This window comes from Schistocerca gregaria, unplaced genomic scaffold (genome assembly GCF_023897955.1).
Source record: "Schistocerca gregaria isolate iqSchGreg1 unplaced genomic scaffold, iqSchGreg1.2 ptg000001l___fragment_1, whole genome shotgun sequence".
NCBI classification, from domain to species: Eukaryota; Metazoa; Arthropoda; class Insecta; order Orthoptera; family Acrididae; genus Schistocerca; species Schistocerca gregaria.
In genome coordinates, this window is record NW_026061697.1 from 908,956 (window position 1) to 926,928 (window position 17,973).

Consider the following 17,973-nt stretch of genomic DNA (forward strand, 5'->3'; position numbering starts at 1 on the left):
AAGAGGTAGAAAAAAAAATCTCAGTGGTAGAGCACTGGTCTATTTAACCATGGGTCGTGGGTTCCATCCTCACAGGAGGAAGACGAATTTTGGAAAACAGTTGCGCGTCGTGACCGTATAGCAAACAGTATCTGTGATGACGAACATTTAGCGACAGGCGTTTTATTAAGAATTACTCTCAGATGTGATTAGGGCGAATGGCGCAGATAAAGCATTTGCCAAAGTGGTACAGCATAAGGCGGGACGAGGCAGTCTGATATTATTTTACAGATGTATTTCTCACATATTTCAGGGCCTTTCGCGGTCGTCGTCTTCGTCGTCGTCGTCGCCGCCGCCGTCGCTTCTGCAGAAGTAGCAAATGGCAATCATAGCAAATGCGGCGAGGGACGCCCTGCCTTCGATTCCGAATGCACAAAGTGTTTGGTCTTGTTTCCCAGTCTATATTTGGTCGGTCTCGTAAGAGGTTGAATGTAACGAATGGGTGGGAAAGAGCAAGGCGCAGCGGCTGTGTAGAACGAAAACACAATTCCTCAGGGGGTGTGAGCGTTTCGAGATGAGTCGTATAAAAGTAATTCTTTGGTCGACAGTGACCGTGTGGCCTAATGGATAAGGTGTTGGACTTCGGATCCGAAGATTGCAGGTTTGAATCCTATCACGGTCGTATTTTTACAGTTCTGAAAAAGAAACATACCGTTTTAATGTAGCAATTGAGCAGTACGAAACCGTCTGAATGTTGCTGTTGACCCTCTTTTCTTGGAGATGCTCTTGAGCTTGAAACACACACAACAAGACCGGTGTTAACTAGCGAAATGGTCGGCAGAGTGCCGTCACCGCGAGTTTTGACTGGCACTTGCACATTCTAAAACAACGTCGGAAAGTAACTTGTTCGGCTTTTGAGTCACATCAAGTATGTGTGGTAATTTTGACGCCACTAGCTCTGCAGGTTGTCATGCAATTCCTTTACCTCTCAGAAATGATTATGAAATAAAAATGAAGTACGTGACGAGTGTGACGTTAGGAAAACATTAGGCAGCATGGAGAGATTCTGTATGGGACCACCCAACCCAAACGAGTAATGTGTTACGTGCTAGCCGGCAGGTATTCACCGAATCAGCCCGGCTAGCTCAGTCGGTAGAGCATGAGTCTCTTAATCTCAGGGTGGGGGGTTCGAGCCCCACACTGGGCGGAACGGAATTTTGTTCCGCTGCAGATGTAAATTACCGTTTTTCTGATTAACGTGATGTAATGGAAATAGCAACTTTAAACTTTGCCTACATCTCCGCGAGTCGCAAAGAAACTGTATTTGAAGGTGAAGGTGATTTTGTAGACATGTGTGAAAGACATGTTCTGAAATGCAAGTGTTGTTGTTTGGAGAGAACATCGGTTATGTGTCAGATGTGTAGCCAAGCAGTAAAGGGTCGCCATAGCTGCAAATATTAGTCGGTAATATGAACTGTTGTCAGCTGAAGTCTGATGATCCAGACGCCTGCCCGGTTGGCCGTGCTGTCTAACGCTCGGCTTTCCTGGCGGGAATGAGTGCCTGGTCCCCGGCACGAATCCACCCGGCGGATTTGTGTCGAGGTCCGGTGAACCGGCCATAGTGTGGATGGTTTTTTTAAAGTTCGTCGCTAGCGGCCGTGCGGAGCGGAGGTCCGATACTTCCGCCTGTGCGGCGTGTGCGAGTGTCTGTTTACTTGTGGACTTAGTCAGCGCGTGGGCTAATAACAACGATCATGGCGAACAAGTACAGAAAAACTACATTACGATTCAATTTCTGCAAAGACTACGAAAGACCAAAGGCTTTAGCAGTGGAACGATTCATACGAGAGGACGTCAAGATACCGCCAAACGATATTGTCGGAATTCACCTGTCCATCATTAGTCCCACGGTGTATGTTGAGATGGTAAATGACGCGGCGTGTGAGAGAATTCTACTGGCGACAAAAGCAGGTCTCCGATTTTGCCATAGTGACGGGAATGTCGGCACGGTAACTGTAGAACATGCTGGTCTGGGTGTACGGACAATACGTGTTTTTGAGCTGCCAATTGAGCTCCCGGCTGACAAAGTTACTGAGGCTTTTAAGCCATACGGCACGGTACATGGTCACATAGCAGAACGCTGGACACAATTCGCCACGTACCCCGTGCTTAACGGAGTGAGACAGATCACTATTGATCTTCAGAAGCATGTACCGTCCTATCTGACAATTGGTGGTTGTAGGGCGGTGGTGATTTACGATGGGTAACCACGTACATGTTCTGGCTGTGGCCAGGAGGGACACCTCAGGTCGAACTGTATGCAACGGCGGATTACGCAACTGCCTTCAGATGTGCGGGAGTCGTCGCCAGAGATGACAGTACTACCGATCACCTATGCCAAAGCCCTCACTGCGTCCGCTGATGACCGAAAGGACACAGCCCCGGTGGAAGTTCCCGATGGCACTCTCCGAAACCTTGTAGCAGACGTCGGGATGACAGAGGATGCTGCTCCATCGAGCATACAATCTACGGCGACAACATCAGTTGACACCGAACTCCTAACAAGGACATAGATAGTACACGAAGCAGTTCCAGCCACTACGGATGCTGTTCCGTCTGGAACGCACTCTGTGACGACAACATCAGTTTTGACCGAACTCCCGCCAACTACAACGATGGGACTCGAAACACTTCCAGTTCCTACGGATGCTTTTCTGTCGGGCAGCCGTGATTCCCTACAATCTGAGGACACGGAAGGAAGATCACGCAAACAACGTTCCCCGAAAAGGAGGAAACGGCGTCGTCGCACGACATCTCCTAGGGATGACTCCCCTTGCCCCGACTACGATGCGCCTGTGGAGCAAGACTACACAACAGCCTCTACGAAGCAGGATGAGGCAATGGAAACTGTTCGATCAGACCCGCAGCGGTCTGTCACATTGACGGTAGCGGGACGTGGTGATGGTGAAGAGGAACCACAACCAGTTGGCTCTCCAGACGCAGATGCTGTGGCTATGGACACGAATATATCACTGCCTGCAAAGATGTGGTATGACGATATTGAGGAGGCGCCGGACGTCATACAGAGGCAGCCGGCACTCACAAAGACGGCCTAGTAATTGCTGAAGGTGAAGAGAGAGGGGCGAGAGAACGTCTTCTAACTCAGCCCCCAGCGCCGATGCAGGGAGATATTGTTGCGCCTCGACAGAGTGGGATTCAACGCCATGCGAACCGTATTGCGACATTAAATATAAATGACGTGCGTTCACCAACCAAAATACACCTACTGAAGGAAACGATTTGGGCATCTGATGCGGATATTGCTTTGCTGCAGGAAGTCCACATAGCTGCACTCCCACACATCGCAGGCTACCAATCCTATTCGTCACATGGAGATCACAATGGGAGTGGGGTGGCAGTTAATGCGCGAGATGGCTTCCCCGTGGAAAACGTGTGTTACATTCCGTCGGCCAGGGGAATGGCTTTCACGGCGTTTGGGACACGCATCATCAATCTTTTTGCACCGTCGGGAAACAATCGGCGGCGGGAAAGGGCGCGATTTTATGCAGAAGATATTGCACCACTTTTCCATGGACGTTATGAATGTGTAATAATTGGTGGAGATTTCAACTGTGTTCTCAGCCAGAAAGACCAATGGCCGCAAGCAAGCATCAGCCAGGAGTTGCGAATCGTTGTCAGCGACCTTGTACTTAGTGACACGTGGGAATTACGACATGGAGATGCACCGGGATACACCTATGTGACAAGTCATTCGGCGAGCAGATTAGATCGCATTTATATCTCACGGGCTCATGCAAATTATGTCCAGGACGCGGAACGCTGGCCATTGGCATTTTCCGATCACAGCGCTTACATCTGTACGGAGCTTCTTCCCCGTAGAGAGGTGTGGAACAGCAAGGCCCTGTGGAAATTAAACATTCAACATCTACATGATCCCGAATGTCGTCAACGGATCCTTGAGACATGGACGATGTGCGAGCGAAAGGTTGGAAGGTATGCGACGAAGCTTGATTGGTGGCTGACTTGTGTTAAACCGGCGCTTCGCCGTACGTTCATCTCATATAGCAGGGAGATGGCAGAATGGCGCCGCCGTGCGACCGACTTTTATTTTGCAGCGCTGCGCGACCTGGACGATGGTCCGCCGGGGCCGGTCGTCTGGATCGAACGCAAAAGGATAAAAGCTAAACTAGTGGCTTTAGCTCGGAAACATCTTCAGGGAACCATGGTGCGCTCCAGATGTCACGATACGATACGACACGAGATTCCTTCCATGCACCACGTCGTGAATGAACGAAAGCACCGACGACGCGTTTTGGTACGGGAGTTAATTACCCGCGAAGACCGAAGAGTGACGCGTCAAGCGGACATTGTCTCTGCATTCGTCGACCATTACCAACACATCTATCGGGAGGAAGCAGCCCGTGTTGATGACCTCGAACGTATAGCCACATACGTCTCCCGTACACTAACGGTGGAAGACGCTGGAACCTTACTGGAAGCTATTAGCTGTGACGAAGTACATGATGCGATCGCAAAGGGTGCGTTGAATCGCTCCCCAGGCATTGATGGACTTCCTACTGAATTTTATCGAGAATTTCGCAACGAAATGGCACCGCTATGGACGGAAATGTACAACGAGTTGTTAAATTCCGATGCGCCTATTCCACCGGGTTTTATGGAAGGCCTCTTGGTGCCAGTACATAAACCGAAGCCAGGAATTACGGTCACACATTATCGCCCCATCACCCTGCTTAATGCAGACTATAAGATCTTTGCACGGATGCTAACGTCCCGATGTCGTATGTTAATTCGTAGCGTTCTCTCCCCAGAACAGACGACACCGGGTGGATCGGTCAATGTGCAAACAGCTACTGGCGAATGCCGTGATGTAATAGCGCTGGCGGAGGAGTGCCGGCTTAAAGCGGCGATGGTGGCGGTTGATTTTGACATTGCTTTTGATAAGGTGCGCCACAACTATCTGTACGCTGTACTGGAACAAATGGGATTTCCAGACTGTTTTACTGGTCTCATTAGAAGGATTTATGGGAGGGCACAATCCTTGGTACACGTTAATGGGCGTATAGCAGGGCCCATTCAAATTCGACGTACCATTCGCCAGGGCTGCCCTCTTTCGATGCTGCTGTTCGCGATAGCGTTGGAACCATTAATTGGGAGGCTAACAAATTCTCTTTCTGGGGTGGAACTGCGGGGCTACACCTTCAAATGTCGTGCTTATGCGGACGACCTCCTGCTGCTCGTTCGTTCTGAGGAAGAGGTGAAGACGGTTCTTGAACTGTTGTTGGACCACAGTGTGACGGCGGGTAGTGCAGTGAACATGAACAAATCGGCAGCAATGCCGGTTGGAAAGGGCCTTACGCCGGAAGAAATCAGTCCGTTTCCTTATGTGCAACGATTCCGCTATCTCGGCATAGACTTTACCTCATCTGTGAAACATACTGCGGCAGTTAACTACCGACGTATTTTACAGACAACACGTACCATGGTCCGCCAACATCTCCTACGACGCCTTGATCCTTTGCAGCGAGTCGAATATCTGAACACTTATGTGGTTTCTCGAATGGTGCATATTTCGCAGATCCTGCCCCTACCACTCACGCTCGGGCATCGACTTCAATCAGCACTAGGCTATTTTGTGATGAATGGGTCGCCCCTCAAGGTTCGATACGCAACGCTCACGCTCCCTACGGACAAGGGGAGACTCGGACTTACGAATGTTCGCTGCCGAGCGACGGCGCTCCTTCTAGCCACGATGTACAAGCAATGGCGTAGCGGGCGTGATTCCCTTACATCCCGCCTACTGGATCTCCTAGTTCCAGCGTCCCTCACACCTCCGGTGGCGGTGGGCAACATTACGCCACATTTTGCGCATGTATCAACATATATCGTGGAACTTAGTTATATCAGAGACGAGCTTCCGCGCACGAGACCACCATGCGCGAAGGATTTTTATGTTTGGCTGCTACGGCGGATAAGTCGTAATGTCATTGAACTGAAACACCCCACCTTGCATTGGCCGAAGATTTGGAGACATGTGCACCAAAAATTCATTCCTACCTTCGTTCGGGCACTGTGGTTCTCTGTCACCTGTGGCAAGTTCAACACCAACCAACGACTCCATGCAATTGGACTAGTGGACACTCCACTGTGCCCGAATTGTCGCCAAGTGGATGACGACCATCACCGCTTAACTTGTACCGCGGTGGAGGACGTATGGCTCCTAGGACGACAGATGGTAGCTTGCTACCTCCGTGTGACCCCGCAACATATTACACCTGCTTCCTTTTTACATCCGGAGAGTGACTACTTTCAGACGACTAAATCACAGTCGATCATCTGGGTCAAAGGTTGGACGATCGCGTACCTCTATGGGGATGCTGCCAAGTCGCGACTCGACTTTTGGTATTTCTTACAGCAAGCCCACTATGAGGTTCATAGATGGTCACACTATCGGAAAACCTTTGCCAACTATCTTCAGGCAGTCTTTCTCGACCCCCCACGCAGTTGGGATGTGCCGGGTGCAGTCGGTGTGCACATTTGAAAGCTGATAATGAACCTCACGCTGCTCACAACGCTCCATATGTAATGCACATACTATACCATGAAATGATCTACATGATCTTCATGTTCCTTTTAACAGGGTGATTGTGGAAAATAAACAAATATAATAAATAAAAACAAAAAAAAAGTGGTAGTGCACTGGTCTAGTAAACCAGTGGTCGTGGGTTCCATCCTCACAGGAGGAAGACGAATTTTGAAAATCAGTTGCGCGTAGTGGCCGTATTGCAAACACTATCTGTGATGACGAACATTTAGCGACAGTCGTTTTATTAAGAATTACTTTCAGATGTGATTAAGGCGAATGGCGCAGATAAAGCAATTGCCAAAGTGGTACAGCATAAGGCGGGACGAGGCAGTCTGAATTATATTTTACAGATGTATTTCTCACATATTTCAGTGCCTTTCGCGGTCGTCGTCTTCGTCGTCGTCGTCGTCGTCGCCACCGCCGCTTCTGCAGAAGTAGCAAATGGCAATCGTAGCAAATGCGGCGAGGGACGCCCTGCCTTCGATTCCGAATGCACAAAGTGTTTGGTCTTGTTTCCCAGTCTATATTTGGTGGGTCTCGTAAGAGGTTGAATGTAACGAATGGGTGGGAAAGAGCAAGGGGCAGCGGCTGTGTAGAACGAAAACACAATTCCTCAGGGGTGTGAGCGTTTCGAGATGAGTCGTATATAAGTAATACTTGGTCGTCAGTGACCGTGTGGCCTAATGGATAAGGTGTTGGACTTCGGATCCGAAGATTGCAGGTTTGAATCCTGTCACGGTCGTGTTTTTACAGTTCTGAAAAAGAATCATAACGTTTTAATGTAGCAATTGAGCAGTACGAAACCGTCTGAATGTTGCTGTTGACCATTTTTTGCTTGGAGATGCTCTTGAGCTTGAAACATACACAACAAGACCGGTGTTAACTAGCGAAATGGTCGGCAGAGTGCCGTCACCGCGAGTTTTGACTGGCACTTGCACGTTCTAAAACAACGTCGGAAGTAACTCGTTCGACTTTTGAGTCACATAAAGTATGTGTGTTAATTTTGACGCCACTAGCTCTGCAGGTTGTCATGCAATTCCTTTACCTCTCAGAAATGATTATGAAATAAAAATGAAGTACGTGACGAGTGTGACGTTAGGAAAACATTAGGCAGCATGGAGAGATTCTGTATGGGACCACCCAACCCAAACGAGTACTGTGTGACGTGCTACCCGGCAGGTATTCACCGAATCAGCCCGGCTAGCTCAGACAGTCCGGCTTTCGCTGCCGTGCAGTGCGGACGTGTTGTTGTATCCGCCTGCGGAGCGCGCGCGCTCGCTGTTGTTTACATTTCAGCGGCCGTCACTTACGCGACGCTTACGTGCAATAGAGCCATGGCCAATCGTTTTCGAAAGTCAACTTTACGATTCAACTCCTGCAAGGAATACGTACGACCAAAGGCCTTGGAAGTGGAACGCTTCCTACGCGACGTTGCTAAGATCCCATCTTCCGAAATCTTGGGCATCCATTTGTCCATATTAAGCAGTACTGTGTACGTGAAAGTTGTCAACGACGCGGCGTGTGAAAGAATACTTCGTGACACGAACCATGGATTACGCTTTTGCCACGCCGACGACAATGTCGGAGCGGTCACTGTCGACCATGCCGGCTTAGGAATGCAGGAATGCGCACCATACGAGTTTTCGAACTCCCGTTCGAACTACAGGCGGAAGACGTTATCGCGGCTTTCCGCCCCTATGGCACTGTACATGGCCACCCTGCCTAACGCTGGGCGCAATTCCAAACGTACCCCGTTCTTAACGGTGTACGGCAGATCACCATAGACCTCCATCGCCACGTGCCATCTTACCTCCAAATTAGCGGGTGCCGAGCGGTTGTCATATACGACGGCCAACCCAAGACATGTTCCGGGTGCGGAAAAGAAGGCCACCTCAGATCTGAGTGCCTTCAGCGACGGAGAACCCAATTGCCAGGCGCTACCGTGGCACCTACGGCTCCGACGACGATTTTACCGATCACCTACGCATCGGCACTCTCTTCTCCTCCCACCAGCCGCCGCTCATAGGACCACGTACTGGTGACCCTTCCAGCTGCTATGGATACCGCCTGGGCCGACACGTCGCGCTCAAAGCCAGACGCTTCTACGGCGCCACTACCAACAGCGACGACTTCCGACACCCACCAGCCTGAACATATGGACACCTCTTCATTTGACGTTCCCGCGACGGCGTTCCTCTCAGAGCGAAGCGACTCCCTTCCGTCTTCCGACACAGAGGGACGAACCCGCAAACAACGTTCACCTAAGAGGCGCAAGAGGAGGCGTCGTACGGTCTCGGAAAGAGACAGACGACCTCCCCCTGATGCTCCAGAGGCCGTCCGACACGACGAGGCCTCAGAGAACCTACACTACGATACGAATGACGACAACATGACGCCGACTGTGGATGTTTCGATGCCAACAACTCTACTGGCTCGCTCAGGTGCTCCTGTACCAATGGACTCCACCGATGCGACTGCCGCCGAGACGTCCTCCGCCCCTACGACCGAAGTGGAACGTACGACCATCACAACGACAGCGCCCTCAATGGTGTGGAGTGAGGACGTCGATGAGGACTTGGACCACACGCTGGGGACAGAGTTACCCCAGACGGAAGCATCGTTACGCCGCTGATAACGCCGTCAGGTGGCGCACGGCACGACTCGCCGTTGCCTCGCCCCTCTTCATCCTCCGCCGGTGGAGTTCCCCTTCACGGTGGGGGACGGCTCCAAACCTACCGCATAGCAACGATAAACACTAACACCATCAGCTCACCCGTGAAACTTCAACTGCTGCGAGAGATGATATGGGCGTCGGACGTCGATATAGCACTACTACAGGAAGTACACTTGGCCACACTTCCAGACGTCGCGGGATATAACACTTATCCATCTCCTGGTGACCACCTGGGACGCGGCGTAGCCATCTACGCCAGAGAAGGCATTCCAGTGACCGATATCACATACCTTCCATCTGCCAGAGGCATGGCCGTCACCGTCATGGGGACGCGTATCGTCAACATTTACGCTCCGTCAGGCTCCACCCGCAGACACGACAGGGCCCTCTTCTATTCAGAAGAAATCGCTCCTTTGTTTCTTGGACGCTGCGACCATTAGTTGTTTGGGGGTGATTTTAATTGTGTCTTGCACCCTAAAGATCAAGTGCCCCACTACAACACCTGTCAAGAACTGTGTCTTGTCGTCCGAGATCTGTTGCTCCGCGACACTTGGGAAGTTCAGCACGGCGATGCCCCTGGACATACTTACCAGACGAGTCACTCCGCGAGCCGCCTGGACAGAATTTACGTCTCTCGGGAACTCACACCTGCAGTCCAAGGTGCAGAACTTTTGCCCTTGGCCTTTTCGGACCACTGTGCCTACATCTGCAACATTCTCTTCCCCAAGCAAGTGGTCTGGCGTAGTCGTGCACCGTGGAAGCTAAACACCTCCCATCTTCATGATCCCGAATGTCTTCAACGTGTTACCGAGACATGGACCACCTGTGAACGTCGCTTACCTAAATACTGCACGACCTTGACCTGGTGGCTGGAATGTGCCAAACCTGCCATTCGACGTACTTTGATTCAGTGTGGAAAAGAAGTTGCTATGTGGCGCCGGCACACTACCGACTATTTCTACGCCGTTCTCCGCGACCTGGACGCCCAACCGCCCAAACCCGACACCCAGAGGGAACGCAGCAGGATTAAGGCCCAAATTGTAACTTTGACACGCCGTCGACTGCAGGGGGCAATGGTGCGAACCCGATATCAAGATTCGGCGGAACAGGAACATCCGATCACGCATCATATCGCCTCCAATAGGAAACATCGGCGACAACAACTCATAACCGAGATCACAACCTGTCGCGGCCAGCAAGTCACTTGCCAGGCCGAAATCGTTAGTGCCTTTGTCGACCACTACCGCACAATGTACCAGGAGGAGACTACCGACAACCACGCTCAGGTGTCTGTGTTACCACACGTAACTCGCACCCTCACCAGCGACGAAGCGGATGAGCTGATGGTGCCCATTACGCGTGACGAAATCCACGATGCAATCAAAAAAGGTGCTCTGAATAAGTCACCTGGTGTCGACGGATTGCCGATAGAATTTTATCGCGCTTTCTTCACACTAATGGCGTCACGGTGGACAACGATGTTTCAGGAACTGCTGACGATGGGGAACGCCGTACCGCCGTCCTTCGTCACGGGAATTATTATACCCATCCACAAACCGACACAAGGTGTGACGACAGCACATTACTGTCCCCTGACTCTGCTTAACGCAGACTGTAAAATTTTTACACGCCTCCTGACAACGCAATGCCGAGCATTCTATCCCCGGAACAGACAAGTCCGGGCGGCTCAGTTAATATACAAACGGCCACAGGAGAATGTGCTTAACGCAGACTGTAAAATTTTTACACGCCTCCTGAAAACGCAATGCCGCAAGGTCCTGCCTAGCATTCTATCCCCGGAACAGACAAGTCCGGGCGGCTCAGTTAATATACAAACGGCCACAGGAGAATGTCGCGATTTAATTGCACTGGCAGCGGCGTGCAGACTCCGCGCCGCAGTGGTTGCAGTTGATTTTGACAGCGCATTCGACAAAGTGCGGCATCCTTTTCTGTTCTCCTTGATGAACCGCATGGGTTTTTCACCAGCCTTTATCGACGTAATCCGGTGCCTGTACGGCACCGCCGAATCGCTGATTCAGGTTAATGGCCGTGTCGCTAGTGGCGATCCGACGTTCCGTACGGCAAGGCTGCCCACTTTCGACCCTACTCTGTGCCATCAGTCTGGAGCCACTCATCGGGAGTCTGACGAGCCACCTTTCTGGTCTCACTTTGCGACAGCACAGTTTTCGATGTCGTGCGTGTGCGGACGACCTCCTTCTCTTGATCCGCTCACGGTGTGAAACACACACGATGATTGATTTGATATCAACGTAAGGCACTGCAGCGGGCAGTAACATGAATGTGACTAAATCCGCGGCGATGCCCATTGGACGCGGCCTCTCACACGACGACTTAGCACCTCTCCCGTGTGTACAGAAACTACGATACCTTGGTATCATTTTCACCTCGACCGTGCGCCGCTCCGCTGTCATCAATTTTCGGCGTGTGCTCCAAACCATCCGCACGACGGTGCGACAAAATCGTCTCCGACGACTCGATTCTTTACAACGTGTCCAATACCTCAATCAACATGTGGCGTCCAGAATGGTCCACATTGCACAGGTCCTCCCGCTGCCATCAACTATTGGACGCAGCCTCCAGGCTGCCTTCGGATACTTCCTTACGGCCGGTACGCTCTTTAAGGTCCGCTACGACGCCCTCACCCTTCCCCCGCGAGCGGGTGGCCTCGGTCTTGTCAATGTGCGACTCCGCGCGGCGTCCTTGTACATGTCCACCATGCATAAGTAGTGGCACGGGGGCACCTCCCTTACGCGCAGCTTGCTGGAAATTCTTGTGCCCGCGACCAAAACACCACCAGTACCAGTCGGACACATCAAGCATCATGTGACGCACATTTCTGATTTCATCGTCGACTTCAATTATGCTCACACACACTTACCGACGACGCGTTCTCCTCGACCTAAAGATTTTTACACCCCACTCCTTCGTTCCGTATCTGGTAACAATATCGAACTGCGTCATCCGTCCACGCGGTGGCCCACGGTTTGGCGTCACATCCACCAGCCTTTTCTTCCCTCCAACGTCCGGTCCACATGGTACCAGGTCGCAAATGAAAAATTCGCCACAAATCATCGTCTTCACGCCATCGGACTAAAGGACTCTCCACTCTGCTCCATCTGCCACCTCACTGATGACGATGTACATCAACTGACTTGTGCTGCCACCAGTGACGTCTGGAAACTTGCTCGACAGTTCGTTGCCTGTTACCTCCGTGTTCCGCCGGACTTGATTGACCCATGGACTTTTATCCATCCTGTGAATACTTATTTCCCCGCCACAAAAAATCATGCGATTGTATGGGTCAAGGGATGGACCATCACCTACATGTGTAATGATGACGACAAATCACGCCTTGATTTCTGGCAGTACTTACAAACCGCCCACAGTGAAGTCGAACAGCGACCGCGCTACCGCGCCTTCTTCGCTAATTACTTACACACGATCTTTACGTCACCCCCGCTCAGTTGGATGGTACCACACGCCGACAGCACTCCCGCCCCGCCTGATGACATCTGAGACCCCTCGCGCTGCTTTCTACATTGTAGCCCATAGTGGAGTAGGCGCATGGACACGCGCCTTCTTTCATGCACTACACCAGAAAAAACTCTGGTTTTTCCCTCACTCCAACGTAAATTGCTTTACACCTCTTAGCTTCCATCAGTATTTTAGTTATTTTTTTTCCTACACCTTTCATAGTAAAAAAAAAAACTTGCTCACCTTGTACGAGTATCATGTCTTGTGTTATTTTCGCCGGAAGGATGGCATTTTTCTTGTATTTAAGTTTGTACCAATACAGATCTTTTGTTCATTTATCCTGTTCCTGGTGAAAAAAAAAAGTCGTTAGAGCATGAGACTCTTAATCCCAGGGTCAAGGGTTCGAGCCCCACGCTGGGCGGAACGGAAATTTGTTCCGCTGCGGATGTAAATTACCGTTTTTCTGATTAAAGTGATGTAATGGAAATAGCAACTTTAAACTTTGCCTACGTCTCTGTCAGTCGCAAGGAAACTGCATGTGAAGGTGAAGGTGATTTTGAAGACATGTGTGAAAGACATGTTCTGAAATGCAAGTGGTGTTGTTTGGAGAGAACATCGGTTACGTGTCAGATGTGTAGCTAAGCAGTAATGGGTCGCCATAGCTGCAAATATTAGTCGGTAATATGAAGTGTTGTCAGCGGAAGTCTGATGATCCAGACGACCGTAAGGACGAACTACACCAATGTAAAACCAGGCCGCGCTTCCTTAGCTCAGGGAAAGAGCACTGGTCTAGAAATCCAGAGGTCGTGAGTTCCATCCTCACAGCACGAAGACGAATTATGGTAATCAGTTGCGCGTCGTGGCCGTATAGCAAACAGTATCTGTGATGACGAACATTTAGCGACAGGCGTTTTATTAAGAATTACTCTCAGATGTGATTAAGGCGAATGGCGCAGATAAAGCATTTGCCAAAGCGGTGCAGCATAAGGTGGGACGAGGCAGTTTGAATTACATTTTGTAGATGTATCTCTCATATATCTCAGAGCCTCTCGTCGTCGTCGTCGTCGTCGCCGTCGCCGCCGCCGCCGCCGCTTCTGCAGAAGTAGCAAATGGCCATCGTAGCAAATGCGGCGAGGGACGCCCTGCCTTCGATTCCGAATGCACAAAGTGTGTGGTCTTGTTTCTCAGTCTATATTTGGTCGGTCTCGTAAGAGGTTGAATGTAACGAATGGGTGGGAAAGAGCAAGGGGCAGCGGCTGTGTAGAACGAAAACACAAATCCTCAGGGGTGTGAGCGTTTCGAGATGAGTCGTATACATGTTATAGTTGGTCGTCAGCGACCGCGTGGCCTAATGGATAAAGCGTCGGACTTCGGATCTGAAGATTACAGGTTCGAATGCTGTCACGCTCGTTTTTTCCCAGTTCTGAAAAAGAAACATACCGTTTTAATGTAGCAATTGAGCAGTACAAAACCGTCTGAATGTTGTGGTTGACCATTTTTTGCTTGGAGATGCTCTTGAGCTTGAAACACATACAACAAGACCGGTGTTAACTAGCGAAATGGTCTGCAGAGTACCGACACTGCGTGTTTTGACTGGCATTTGCACATCTAAAACAACGTCGGAAAGTAACTCGTTCGGCTTTTGAGTCACATAAAGTATGTGTGTTAATTTTGACGCCACTAGCTCTGCATGTTGTCATGCAATTTCTTTACCTCTCAGAAATGATTATGACATAAAAGTGAAGTACGTGACGAGTGTGACGTTAGGAAAACATTAGGCAGCGTGGAGAGATTCTGTATGGGACCAACCAACCCAAACGAGTACTGTGTGACGTGCTATCCAGGAGGTATTCACCGAGGTAGCCGGCTAGCTCAGTCAGTTGAGCGTCAGACTCTTATTCCCAGGGTCGTGTGTTCGAGCAACACGCTGGGCGGAACGGAATTTTGTTCCGCTGCGGATGTGAATTACCGTTTTTCTGATTAACGAGATGTAATGGAAATAGCAACTTTAAACTTTGCCTACGTCTCTGTCAGTCGCAAGGAAACTGTATTTGAAGGTGAAGGTGATTTTGTAGACATGTGTGAAAGACATGTTCTGAAATGCAAGTGTTGTTATTTGGAGAGCACATCGGTTACGTGTCAGATGTGTAGCCAAGCAGTAATGGGTCGCCATAGCTGCAAATATTAGCTGGTAATATGAAGTGTTGTCAGCTGAAGTCTATTGATGCAGACGACCGTAAGGACGAAGTACCGAAGAGTACCGCTAGGCCGCGCCTCTTTAGTTCAGTGTTAGAGCACTGGTCTAATAAACCAGGGGTCGTAAGTTCCATCCTCACAGAAGAAAGATTAATTTTGGAAATCAGTTGCGCGTCGTGGCCGTATAGCAAACAGTATCTGTGACGACGAACAACTAGCGACAGGCGTTTTTTTAAGAGTTACTCTCAGATGTGATTAAGGCGAATGGCGCAGATAAAGCATTTGCCAAAGCGGTGCAGCATAAGGTGGGACGAGGCAGTTTGAATTACATTATGTAGATGTATTTCTCATATATCTCAGAGCCTCTCGTCGTCGTCGTCGTCGTCGTCGTCGTCGTCGTCGTCGTCGTCGTCGCCGTCGCCGCCGCTTCTGCAGAAGTAGCAAATGGCCATCGTAGCAAATGCGGCGAGGGACGCCCTGAATTCGATTCCGAATGCACAAAGTGTGTGGTCTTGTTTCTCAGTCTATATTTGGTCGGTCTCGTAAGAGGTTGAATGTAACGAATGGGTAGGAAAGAGCAAGGGGCAGCGGCTGTGTAGAACGAAAACACAAATCCTCTGGGGTGTGACCGTTTCGAGATGAGTCGTATACATTTTATAGCTGGTCGTCAGCGACCGTGTGGCCTAATTGATAAGGCGTCGGACTTCGGATCTGAAGATTACAGGTTCGAATGCTGTCACGCTCGTTTTTTTCCAGTTCTGAAAAAGAAACATACCGTTTTAATGTAGCAATTGAGCAGTACGAAACCGTCTGAATGTTGCTGTTGACCATTTTTTGCTTGGAGATGCTCTTGAGCTTGAAACACACACAACAACACCGGTGTTAACTGGCGAAATGGTCGGCAGAGAACCGACAACGCGTGTTTTGACTGGCATTTGCACATCTAAAACAACGTCGGAAAGTAACTCGTTCGGCTTTTGAGTCACATAAAGTATGTGTGTTAATTTTGACGCCACTAGCTCTGCATGTTGTCATGCAATTTCTTTACCTCTCAAAAATGATTATGACATAAAAGTGAAGTACGTGACGAGTGTGACGTTAGGAAAACATTAGGCAGCATGGAGAGATTCTGTATGGGACCACCCAACCCAAACGAGTACTGTGTGTCGTGCTACCCGGGAGGTATTCATTGAGGTAGCCGGCTAGCTCAGTCGGGCAGTCTGCCTGCGGCAGCGGTGGTGAGCGAACCTCCAGGGCCAGCGCGCTGCGGCAGGAAGTGTTTACGTCAAGCGGTGAGTCGCGTGCTTACGGCGTCTGCTTATTAGTATTCGTTCCGTTCTGTAGGATCTGATATGGAATTATGAATCCGACTAACAGGAAAGATACCTTGAAGTTTACCTTTGATACGAACTTTTCGAAACCAAATTCGTTTGAAGTTGCAGCATGGTTAGAGGAAACAGCTAAGATTACTTTTGATGACATTGTAGGGATAAATTTCTCTATCGTGACTAGTGTTGTTTATGTGAAATTAACGTCCTCTGAAATGTGTGATAGAATTGTGGAGTCCAGTGGAGGTGTACTGAAGTTTAAACATAGAGATGGTACCGTCAGTGACGTCAGCATTACGCATGCTGGACTGGGCATCCGAACGGCACGTATTTTCGAACTCCCGTTTGAAATATCAGCCGCGCAAATAAATTCTGCATTAACACCTTACGGGAGGGTCATTAACAATTTTGCGGAGCGTTGGTCCAAAGCCCACAAATTTCCGGTGCTTAACGGCGTCAGGCAGGTTAAGATCGATCTACAGAAGCACACACCTTCATATATTTACGTAGGTGGTCATCGCGGAATTGTCATATATGATGGGCAGCCAAAAACGTGTGCCGGCTGTGGTGCGCCCGGCCACGTGCGCTCTGAATGTATACAAAGACGCGTGACGCAGATACCTGTCGGTGAAGCCGCTAGCCCACCTGTGACGACGGCACTGCCACTGACATACGCTGTCGCGGCTTCTGGTCTTCCACCCGCGACCCCGCCTGTAGATGCCCCTCGTTTGAATGATGTTTTGGTCGATAACGTCAAAGAACCGAGTGCTGACGCGGCACCGCCGCTACCACACTCAGAGATGGAGGTAACGACGGATGACTCCCCAGTGGTTGATGCCACTGGTACTGAGGATGAAGCAGACGCTGTGTTCCCGGCGGATCAACCCCAGAGTCAACAGTCCACTTCGGATGTTGTTGATACTGCGAACCCTAACAGGAAGCCTTCCAAAAAGAAGCGGAGACTTGCACATCAAGGAGCCAATCAGCTCGCCCCACAGCTCCGCGAAAAAGCGAAACGAATAAGCAGCCAAATGAGTCAGAACACTTCTGAACCCTCTGAAGTTGGTCTCCCTGCGTCTGGTCGAATGGACATTGATCCTGTAGTGTCTCCCCCTGCGAATCCACGACGGGTGGAAGATAGTGATACCTCGAGTAGAGTCGTTTTGCCGGATACCCACGCTCAAGGAAACGCAGGATCGCTTTTGTCAGAGGCCACTCTCACTGGGAATTGGGCACAGGAAATGGAAGTATTGGATGCGAGCAATGATGCGGCTGTCATGCGGACCATTGAGACGGAATCTTCGGCACCCCCCACAGAGCAGCATACACCAACCGTACCGAGAACTACAGGAGCTCCGACTGACGCGCTTGGCCTCAATTTCGTTAGCCATCCTTCTAAGACTGTTTAATTAATAGTATGTGCCTTCTCCCATGAACGAGCCCCAAGCCTATAAAATTGCCACGTTAAACATCAATAAGATACAGTCGTACTGGCGGCTCCGTAATTTACAAGATTTTGTATACGCAGCGGATATCGATATTCTGTTACTTCAAGAAGTCGCTGCGATTGAACTTGACCGAATAACTGGTTATACTACTCTCTCCAATTCCGGGAGCGGTGCGAATTTAGGGACAGCGATTCTGTTAAAAGAAGGGATTGTAGCGACCGACGCAGA

At 50.2% G+C, this 17,973-nt stretch overlaps 2 non-coding genes across 2 annotated transcripts; both read left to right on the forward strand.

The window, feature by feature from the left end:
• The first annotated feature begins 1,113 nt into the window (after positions 1-1,113).
• Trnak-cuu (transfer RNA lysine (anticodon CUU)) lies at positions 1,114-1,186 on the forward strand. Its single transcript has one exon. It is a non-coding gene; the product is annotated as a tRNA-Lys (tRNA).
• Positions 1,187-7,273: 6,087 nt separating this feature from the next.
• On the forward strand, positions 7,274-7,346 carry Trnar-ucg (transfer RNA arginine (anticodon UCG)). The gene has a single exon. It is a non-coding gene; the product is annotated as a tRNA-Arg (tRNA).
• Positions 7,347-17,973: the final 10,627 nt, after the last annotated feature.